Source organism: Castor canadensis, chromosome 10 (genome assembly GCF_047511655.1).
Source record: "Castor canadensis chromosome 10, mCasCan1.hap1v2, whole genome shotgun sequence".
Classification (NCBI taxonomy): Eukaryota; Metazoa; Chordata; class Mammalia; order Rodentia; family Castoridae; genus Castor; species Castor canadensis.
This window is the reverse complement of record NC_133395.1, coordinates 73,227,374-73,236,620: the sequence shown is the minus strand read 5'-3', so window position 1 is coordinate 73,236,620 and position 9,247 is coordinate 73,227,374. Positions and strand designations below refer to the sequence as shown.

At 37.3% G+C, this 9,247-nt stretch overlaps 1 non-coding gene across 1 annotated transcript; it reads right to left on the bottom strand.

Annotated features, from left to right (window-relative positions):
- Positions 1-4,395: 4,395 nt before the first annotated feature.
- Positions 4,396-4,502, bottom strand: LOC141413116 (U6 spliceosomal RNA). The gene has a single exon (XR_012437940.1). It is a non-coding gene; the product is annotated as a U6 spliceosomal RNA (small nuclear RNA).
- Between the last annotated feature and the right edge of the window lie 4,745 nt (positions 4,503-9,247).

Below are 9,247 nucleotides of genomic sequence, written 5' to 3'. Positions count from 1 at the left end.
ATGTTTTAAATATTATCAATAAATTCAAATGGTTAGGTCACACTGTGCATGTATCTGGGGGTAGGGAGGTCACAAGTAAAACCATTGTCAGGCTATATACAGCCTTTATGCCATGACTTTACAAATTCTAGACTGCTTTATGTGCTTATACCTTTATACATGCCTCTCTTTACCTAGACACACATTCGCCTTGTGCCCTCACCTTGCTGAGTGAAGACATCCTTCAAGTCTTGACTAAAACTTCACTCTTTAGAAAGATTTTTCTGATTCCTTTCTTGCATCCTTATTGAGATGGCCTCTTTTCTTCAGTACCCAGTGGTATCTATTTTTATAACATTTATCACAAAGTATCTGCTTTTATTTCTCTTACAAGGACATATGCCTCTCAAAGGCATATTTGACTCGTGTATTTCTGTTTCCTCAACCTTAGCACATGTGACACACTGGTAGATGAATGATCACAGGTCTTCCTAAAGTCCAGATGCCTTATGCTTATAGCAGTCCCTTAATCAACCAGTCTAGGAGTTGAAAGAACTTTGTTTTCGCTCTTAGTGAAGCCATGTTGATAATTCATTGTTTTGTACATCTTCATAAGCAATTCCTTTAATGAGCCAATGCATCTTATCTGAGATTGTCAGATGCACTAGATAGTACTTTCCGAAATATACTGACTTCTCTGGTTGTTTGGTTTTTGAGACAAGCTCTTATTATGTAGCCCATGCTGGCCTGGAACTTTCAATCCTCCTGTGTCAGCTTCCCAAATGCTAGGATTACAGACATGCACCAACATGGCCAATTCCCTTCTTCCTTTTTATTTATAATAAGAATCACTGTTGGGTTGGGCTCTGGTGGCTCACGCCTATAATCCTAACTTCTTGGGAAGCAGAGATCAGTATGATCACAGTTTGAAGCCAGTCCAGGCAGATAGTTCACAAGACCCTATCTCAAGGATACCCAATGCAAAAAATGTGGTGGAGTGGCTCAAGGGGTAGAGGGCTTGCCCTGAATTCAAACCCCAGGAAAGCCAAAAAAAGATTACTGTTGAATTTGGCATGTTGGTGACCATGTGTAATCCCAGATCCTCAGGAAGTGGATATCATGAGTATTGCAGTTCAAGGCTATCTTAGGCAGAAAGTTAGTGAGACACTCCCCAACCCCCTGCCCCCATCTCAGCCACTAGGCATCTAAAATCTAAGCTATCAGGCAGGCATGGAAGGAGGGCCTGAGGCTGGCCCAGGGCAATAGTGTTTAGTTACCAAAAAATAACTAAAGCAAAAAAGGGCTGGGGACATGGCTCAAGCGGTAGAGCACCTGTCTAGCAAGTGGGAGACTCTGGATTCAAACCTCAGTACTGAAAAAAAACCCAAAACAAGAATTACTGATTTCTGAATTTAATTTTGGGACCATGTCCAATTTAAACAGTTTCTCAAAAATCAGTGGCAACGATTTAGCAATTTTATTCATAAATTCTCTCAGGATTGTAAACTTGAACTCAGGGCAGAGGGATAATCTCTAAAATCTATTCACTCATCTTTCTTCCGTATTGATGTTTTATGCTAGTATGTCTTTAGTTTCTGACTGAAGATTAATCATTTGATGAACAAATTAGAAACAAAATGGCTGGGGAGCCCCACTCTTCCAGCCTCCTTTGATATTTTCTGAACAACCCTTAATAAGCTGCATTTTCTTATCCTTATGTTGTTTTGCTCTAGTTGGACTTTCCCTTTTCCATTAATATTCATGTAGATCAGGATTTCCCTGGGTTGTACACCATATCTGTGTGTAGCAACAAAAAATCCTAGGCTATTAGAATGTTTGCTATGATGTACATTTGGTTTCTACAAAAATACATATGGTTTGTTTAGGGGCCTTCTGTTTCTTCCTCCTTGGAATTATTCATGTTTGCAAAATTAAGAGTTTATTAGAACTTTGAATTCATATCATATATGTAGTCCTTATTTTCTGTAGCCTTTCTTTTTTTTCAATTATTTATTTTTTGGCAGAACTGAGGTTTAACTCAGGGTCTCATGCTTGCTAGGCAGATGCTCAAACCCCAACCTATCTCAAGCCCTTCTATCTCTAGATGTTGAACACCCAGAATTGATAGACTCATTTTCTCCTGGATTCTCATCACTTTCCTATGATATGTACAATGGCTAATGAGTTGTTTGTACCTTTGGAGCTATGCCCATAGCTAAATTTCATGTCATTTCTTCAGGCCCCTGTTTGATCCTGATAGACAAATGCTAAGAATGGACCCTAGGCAATTTGGGCATTAGCAATTATTGAGTTCATTTTTGCTATAAACAGGCATCTATACTTAGAGATACAAGAACATTATGTCAGGCTTTATAAGGACTCTTTGCTAAGTTATAATGACAGCAAATATTAGTTGGCTCACACCTCACAACTTGGGAGACTGAGATCAGGAGGATCAAGGTTCAAGGCCAGTCCTGGCAAATAGTTCACAAGACCCCCGTCTTCAAAATAACTAGAGCAAAATGGACTGGAAATGTGGCTCAAATAGTAGAGGGCCTGCTTTGCAAGTACATGAATTCCTGAGTTTAAACCCCAGACCTACCCCTCCAAAAAAAAAGCTCAGATTAAATGACGTTTATCAGCAAACACCACAAAACAGTAAAAAACAAATTATAAACCTGTTTTGTAATCCCACTGAAGTCTCAACCTTGTCCTTTAAATGTACAAATTGTAACTTGCATGAAGAAGCCATTGAAACCAATACAGGTACATGTGATCTATTTCTTTCCAGACAGCAGGTAAATAAAAATCTGCCAAATTAGTTGCCAAACACAAACTTCTTCAGATTTAAACTTCATACTACAAATTTCATATCTTTCATTAAACACAACCTGTTATTGCAAGTGTGAGGATTGTTTTTGTGTTTTTAAATATCAACACATCTTTTTGTATATGTATAATTTTTTTTTAGAAAAGGTATGCAGCATGATATTATGGGATACATATAAGTAGTAAAAACATTACTATAGTGAGGAAAACTAACATATCCATCATCTCACAACATAGGTACTCTTTTTTGGCTTTTTTACACATACATCTTGAATTTCACTAATTTCTTCTCTCTCTCTGTGTCTATCTCTAAGTGCTAGGGATTGAACCCACCCAGGACCTAGCATGGCCCAGGCTAATGCTTTGCTACTGAGCTACACCCACAGCAATGTCATTAATTTCAGCAACAAAAATCTATTCTAACATTCAGTATGCTAGGTTAACAAAACTCTGGTGTTGTTCAGAAGTGAACAGAGCTAAAGCAGATGTAGTAGTCACCTTTGGAATGGGATTAAACATTAACTAACCACCTCTGAAATAAATATTCCTAGTTAGGTATAGATTTAAATTAGCATACACTGATATTACATTGCTTATGCTGAAGTGTCAAGGGAAAAAAATCAATTTATAAAAATAATAAGCCAAGTCTCAATCCATTTGTCCTTCCTGCCTGACTTACATTGACCTACTCCAAAAATGACACTAAGAAGGCATTTTACAAATGATAAAGCCATTCATTTATTTCCTCACTGTGTCAAGAGTACTTTTCTCTGAAAGTGATAGTGTGAAAAATCCTAAGCAGAGAAATAAGGGACAAGTAAGGGAAAATCCTAACCAGTGGTGAAAACAAGGAAGGTGAGGGGGGTGAATTAAGCCCTAGACAGAGGTCAGAATTTCAAGTTGCTCCAGACCTTGGTGTGTCTACTAAATAGTGTAATAATCAGTTTAGGTCAGGTGTTGATAACCACTTTACTAAATTCACTTTATGGACTCAGATTAACATGATAAAAGTTTCTATTAAGAACAAAGGTTTGTTATCCTCAGCTGGCAAGAATTCCACTAGATGCCCTGGTTCCATTGATGATAACCAAAAACAGTTATTGCTTTCCTGAACTTTTAAACTTCTTTGTTCCCAAAGTCTCCTCTCAACCTGGTCTCTTTCTAATTAGCCAGCCTTATAGACTGTGAGTCCAAAACCTGCCTAATCCAGAGGCAGAAGAGGGACAGCATGGCATCAGATAAAATCCTTACGGGTTTCCTGCCCAGGCTGCTTGCTTCCCAGACTCCCTGGTTTGCACCCTTCTGCAGAAGTAAATTTTGCCTTGCCTATTGATTTCTGAGTAGTGTTTTCTCTCTCATGACACTCCAGTATCTTAAAGATATTTCTAACAATAGACCTGTAACAAGTACATTCTCAGGTAATAGATGTCATGACTCCCACGTATCTTTCAGTCCATCTTCAGAAAAAAACCAACACTTTTCAATGGACACAGAATGCCAGACTTAATGCAAATAAAACCATTTAAAAAAAAGGAAGAGAAATAAGTAATTCTTTTTAGTCAACCCAAAGGGCCCACTTTTTTTTTTTTAAATATGGAATGCTTCATGAATTTGCATGCCATCCTTGCACAGGGGCCATGGTAGTCTTCTCTGAATAGTTCCAATTTTAGTATATGTGTTGCCAAAGTGAACACTGCCCTCTTCTTAAGACAAACTATCTTGGACTGGGTGTGTGGCTCAATTGGAAGAGCACCTGTCTTATAAGCTCAAGACCCTGGGTTCAAACCCATATATAAACCATATTGCTAAAAAATCATATGAGGGATGGTGGCTAGAAGGAGGAAGCAGAAAGCATGCCTCCTATAGTGAAATCTTGGAGAGACGCTGGAGACACACCTTGCAGGCAAAACCACCGAGAAGAGGCAAAACTTTGACCTCTCCACACCTCCAGCTGGCACAGAGCATCTCCACTTCACATTAAACAGAGAAACCAGAAGGGCCCCCGAGCCGCCAGTCACCCGCACCGAGACAGCTTGGGAAGATGCGGACAAGGCCTGTTCAGCTTACTGTCAATTAGTACACTAACGTTCCCTGTTTATACCTTTGAAACTTTCTTGTTTGATTCCTTGTTTTGTTTTTTCTTGTCTGTTTGTTTTTCCCTTTTCTTTAACTTCTTGCTTTCCATTTCCTCTCACCCTTCCATTCTAAATATTACCATTGTTATTATTACAAGCTAGAAAATACTTAATTGCACACAGTACAGGGACAGTAACAACACCAAGGACAATGACGAGAAGACAGAAAAAACAGGGAAACCAGTTTCCCCACAGCAAAAAATTAGTACAGGAACCAGAGGGGAATGAAGAAAACATATACTCAGATCCAGACTCCAACAAAATGAAGATAAACTATGCCAAAGAACCCAATGAAGCCCACAAGAATAATTTAAAACAAGACATACTACAGGTACTCAATGAGAATTTTATAGAGATGATACTGGATACGGTCAACCAAAATACACAGGAGACACTCAAGAAATTCCAAGACAACAAAAGTAGAGAATTTGAAAAAGCAAAAGAAGAAATAAAGGAAACCATAGAAGCACTGTATAAACACCAAAGTGAAACAGAGAACATGATTAATAAACAGATAAATGAACTCAGGACAAAAACAGACAACATTAAAGAGGAAACCACTCAGGATATGGAAAACCTCAGAAAAAAGAATGAAATAGAACTGCAAAACAAAACGGAAGGCTAAGCCAGCAGAATAGAACAAACAGAAGAAAGAATCTCAGAACTTGAAGATGAAATGGTAATTAAAGGGAAAACTGAAGAACTATTAATTAAACAATGCAAGACCTGTGAAAAGAAAATGCAAGAACTCACCGACTCCATCAAAAGACCAAACTTGAGAATCATGGGCATCGAAGAAGGAGAAGAGGTGCAAGTGAAGGGAATGCGTAATATATTCAACAAAATAATAACGGAAAATTTCCCAAATCTAGAGAAAGATATTCCCATACAGATGCAAAAGGCCTCCAGGACACCAAACAGACCAGATCAAAATAGAATTACCCCATGACATATCATCATTAAAACAACAAGTTTAGAAACTAGGGAAAGAATATTGAAGGCTGTAAGAGAGAAAAAAACAAGTAACATACAAAGGTAAACCCATCAAAATCACAGCAGACTTCTCAACAGAAACATTAAAAGCAAGAAGAGCATGGGGTGAGATCTTCTGGGCACTGAATGAAAATAACTTCAACCCCAGGATACTCTACCCAGCAAAACTATCATTCAAAATAGATGGAGCAATAAAAGTCTTCCATGTAAGCAGAAACTAAAACAATATGGGACCACAAAGCCACCACTACAAAAGAGTCTTCAAGGGATTCTGCACACAGAAAGTGAAACCCAACCTAACTATGAAAAGACAGGCAGCACCAAACCACAGGAAAAGAAAAAGCAAGAAAGTAGAGAGTAACCTCAACTTAGGTACACACAATCAAACCTTCAAACAACTAAGACAACTAAATGACAGGAATCACCACATACCTATCAGTACTAACACTTAATGTTAACTGACTTAATTCACCCATCAAAAGGCACCGCTTGATGAAATGGATTAAAAAGGAAGATACAACAATTTGTTGCTTACAGGAGACCCATCTCACTGACAGAAATAAGCATAGGCTTAGGATGAAAGGCTGGAAGAAGATTTACCAAGCCAATGGCCCCCGAAAACAGGCAGGAATAGCAATACTTATCTCTGACAAAGTAGACTTCAAACCTACATTGATCAAACAAGATAAAGAAGGACATTCCATACTAATAAAAGGGGAAATAGACCAAAAGGAAATAATAATCATCAATCTGCATGCACCCAATGTCAACTCACCCAATTTCATCAAACATACCCTGAAAGACCTAAAAGCATATATTAATGCCAACACAGTGGTTGTGGGAGACTTTAACACCCCATTATCATCAATAGATAGGTCATCCAAACAAAAAATCAATAAAGATATCCAAGATCTATAATATACAATAGGTCAAATGGACCTACTTGATGTCTACAGAACATTTCATCCAACTTCTACACAATATACATTCTTCTCAGCAGCCCATGGAACCTTCTCCAAAATAGATCATAGCCTAGGGCACAAAGCAAGCCTCAGCAAATATAAGAAAATAGAAATTATACTGTGCATACTATCTGATCACAATGCAGTAAAAGTTGAACTCAACAATAAAAGTAAAGACAAAAAACATGCAAACAGCTGGAAACTAAATAACTCATTACTTAATGAACAATTGATCATTGATGCAATAAAAGAGGAAATTAAAAAGTTCCTGGAAGTGAATGAAAATGAAAACACAACCTACCGGAACCTATGGGACACAGCTAAGGCAGTCCTGAGAGGAAAGTTTATAGCCATGAGTGCATATATTAAAAAGACTGAAAGATCCCAAATCAATGACCTAATGATACATCTCAAACTCCTAGAAAAACAAGAACAAGCAAATCCCAAAACAAATAGAAGAGAAATAATAAAAATAAGAGCTGAAATCAACGATATAGAAACCAAAAAACCATACAAAGAATTAGTGAAACAAAAAGTTGGTTCTTTGAAAAAATAAACACGATCGACAGACCCCTGACAAACCTGACTAAAATGAGGAGAGAAAAAACTCAAATTAGTAGAATCAGGAATGCAAAAGGGGAGATAATAACAAACACCATGGAAGTCCAGGAAATCATCAGAGACTACTTTGAGAACCTATATTCAAATAAATTTGAAAATCTTAAAGAAATGGACAGATTTCTAGATACATATGATCATCCAAAACTGAACCAAGAGGAAATTAATCACCTGAACAGATCTATAACACAAAATGAAATTGAAGCAGCAATCAAGAGTCACCCCAAAAAGAAAAGTCCAGGACCTGATGGATTCTCTGCTGAATTCTATCAGACCTTTAAAGAAGAACTGATACCAACCCTCCTTAAACTGTTCCAAGAAATAGAAAGGGAAGGAAAACTGCCAACGCATTTTATGAGGCCAGTATTACACTTATCCCAAAACCAGGCAAAGACACCTCCAAAAAGGAGAACTATAGGCCAATCTCCTTAATGAACATTGATGCAAAAATCCTCAACAAAATAATGGCAAACGAAATTCAATAACACATCAAAAAGATTATTCACCATGACCAAGTAGGCTTCATCCCAGGAATGCAGGGGTGGTTCAACATACAAAAATCAATCAACGTAATAAACCACATTAACAGAAGCAAAGACAAAAACCACTTGGTCATCTCAATAGATGCAGAAAAAGCCTTTGATAAGATCCAACACAATTTCATGATAAAAGCTCTAAGAAAACTAGGAATAGAAGGAAAGTTCCTCAACATTATAAAAGCTATATATGACAAACCTACAGCTAGCATTATACTTAATGGAGAAAAACTGAAACCATTCCCTCTAAAATCAGGAACCAGACAAGGATGCCCACTATCTCCACTCCTATTCAACATAGTACTGGAATTCCTAGCCAGAGCAATTAGGCAAGAAGAAGGAATAAAAGGAATACAAATAGGTAAAGAAACTGTCAAAATATCCCTATTTGCAGACGACATGATCCTATACCTTAAAGACCCAAAAAACTCTACTCAGAAGCTTCTAGACATCATCAATAGCTATAGCAAGGTAGAAGGATATAAAATCAACATAGAAAAATCATCAGCATTTCTATACACTAACAATGAGCAAACTGAAAAAGAATGTATGAAAACAATTCCATTTACAATAGCCTCAAAAAAAATCAAATACCTAGGTGCAAACCTAATAAAAGATGTGAATGACCTCTACAAGGAAAACTATAAACTTCTGAAGAAAGAGATTGAGGAAGACTATAGAAAGTGGAGAGATCTCCCATGCTCATGGATTGGTAGAATCAACATAGTAAAAATGTCCATACTTTCAAAAATAATCTACATGTTTAATGCAATTCCTATCAAAATTCCAATGACATTCATTAAAGAGATTGAAAAATCTACCATTAAATTTGTATGGAAACACAAGAGGCCACAAATAGCCAAGGCAATACTCAGTCAAAAGAACAATGCTGGAGGTATCACGATACCTGACTTCAAATTATATTACAAAGCAATAATGATAAAAACAGCATGGTACTGGCACAAAAACAGACATGAAGACCAGTGGAACAGAATAGAGGACCCAGATATGAAGCCACACAACTATAACCAACTTGTCTTTGACAAAGGAGCTAAAAATATACGATGGAGAAATAGCAGCCTCTTCAACAAAAACTGCTGGGATAACTGGTTAGCAGTCTGCAAAAAACTGAAACTAGATCCATGTATATCACCCTATACCAATATTAACTCAAAATGGATCAAGGATCTTAATA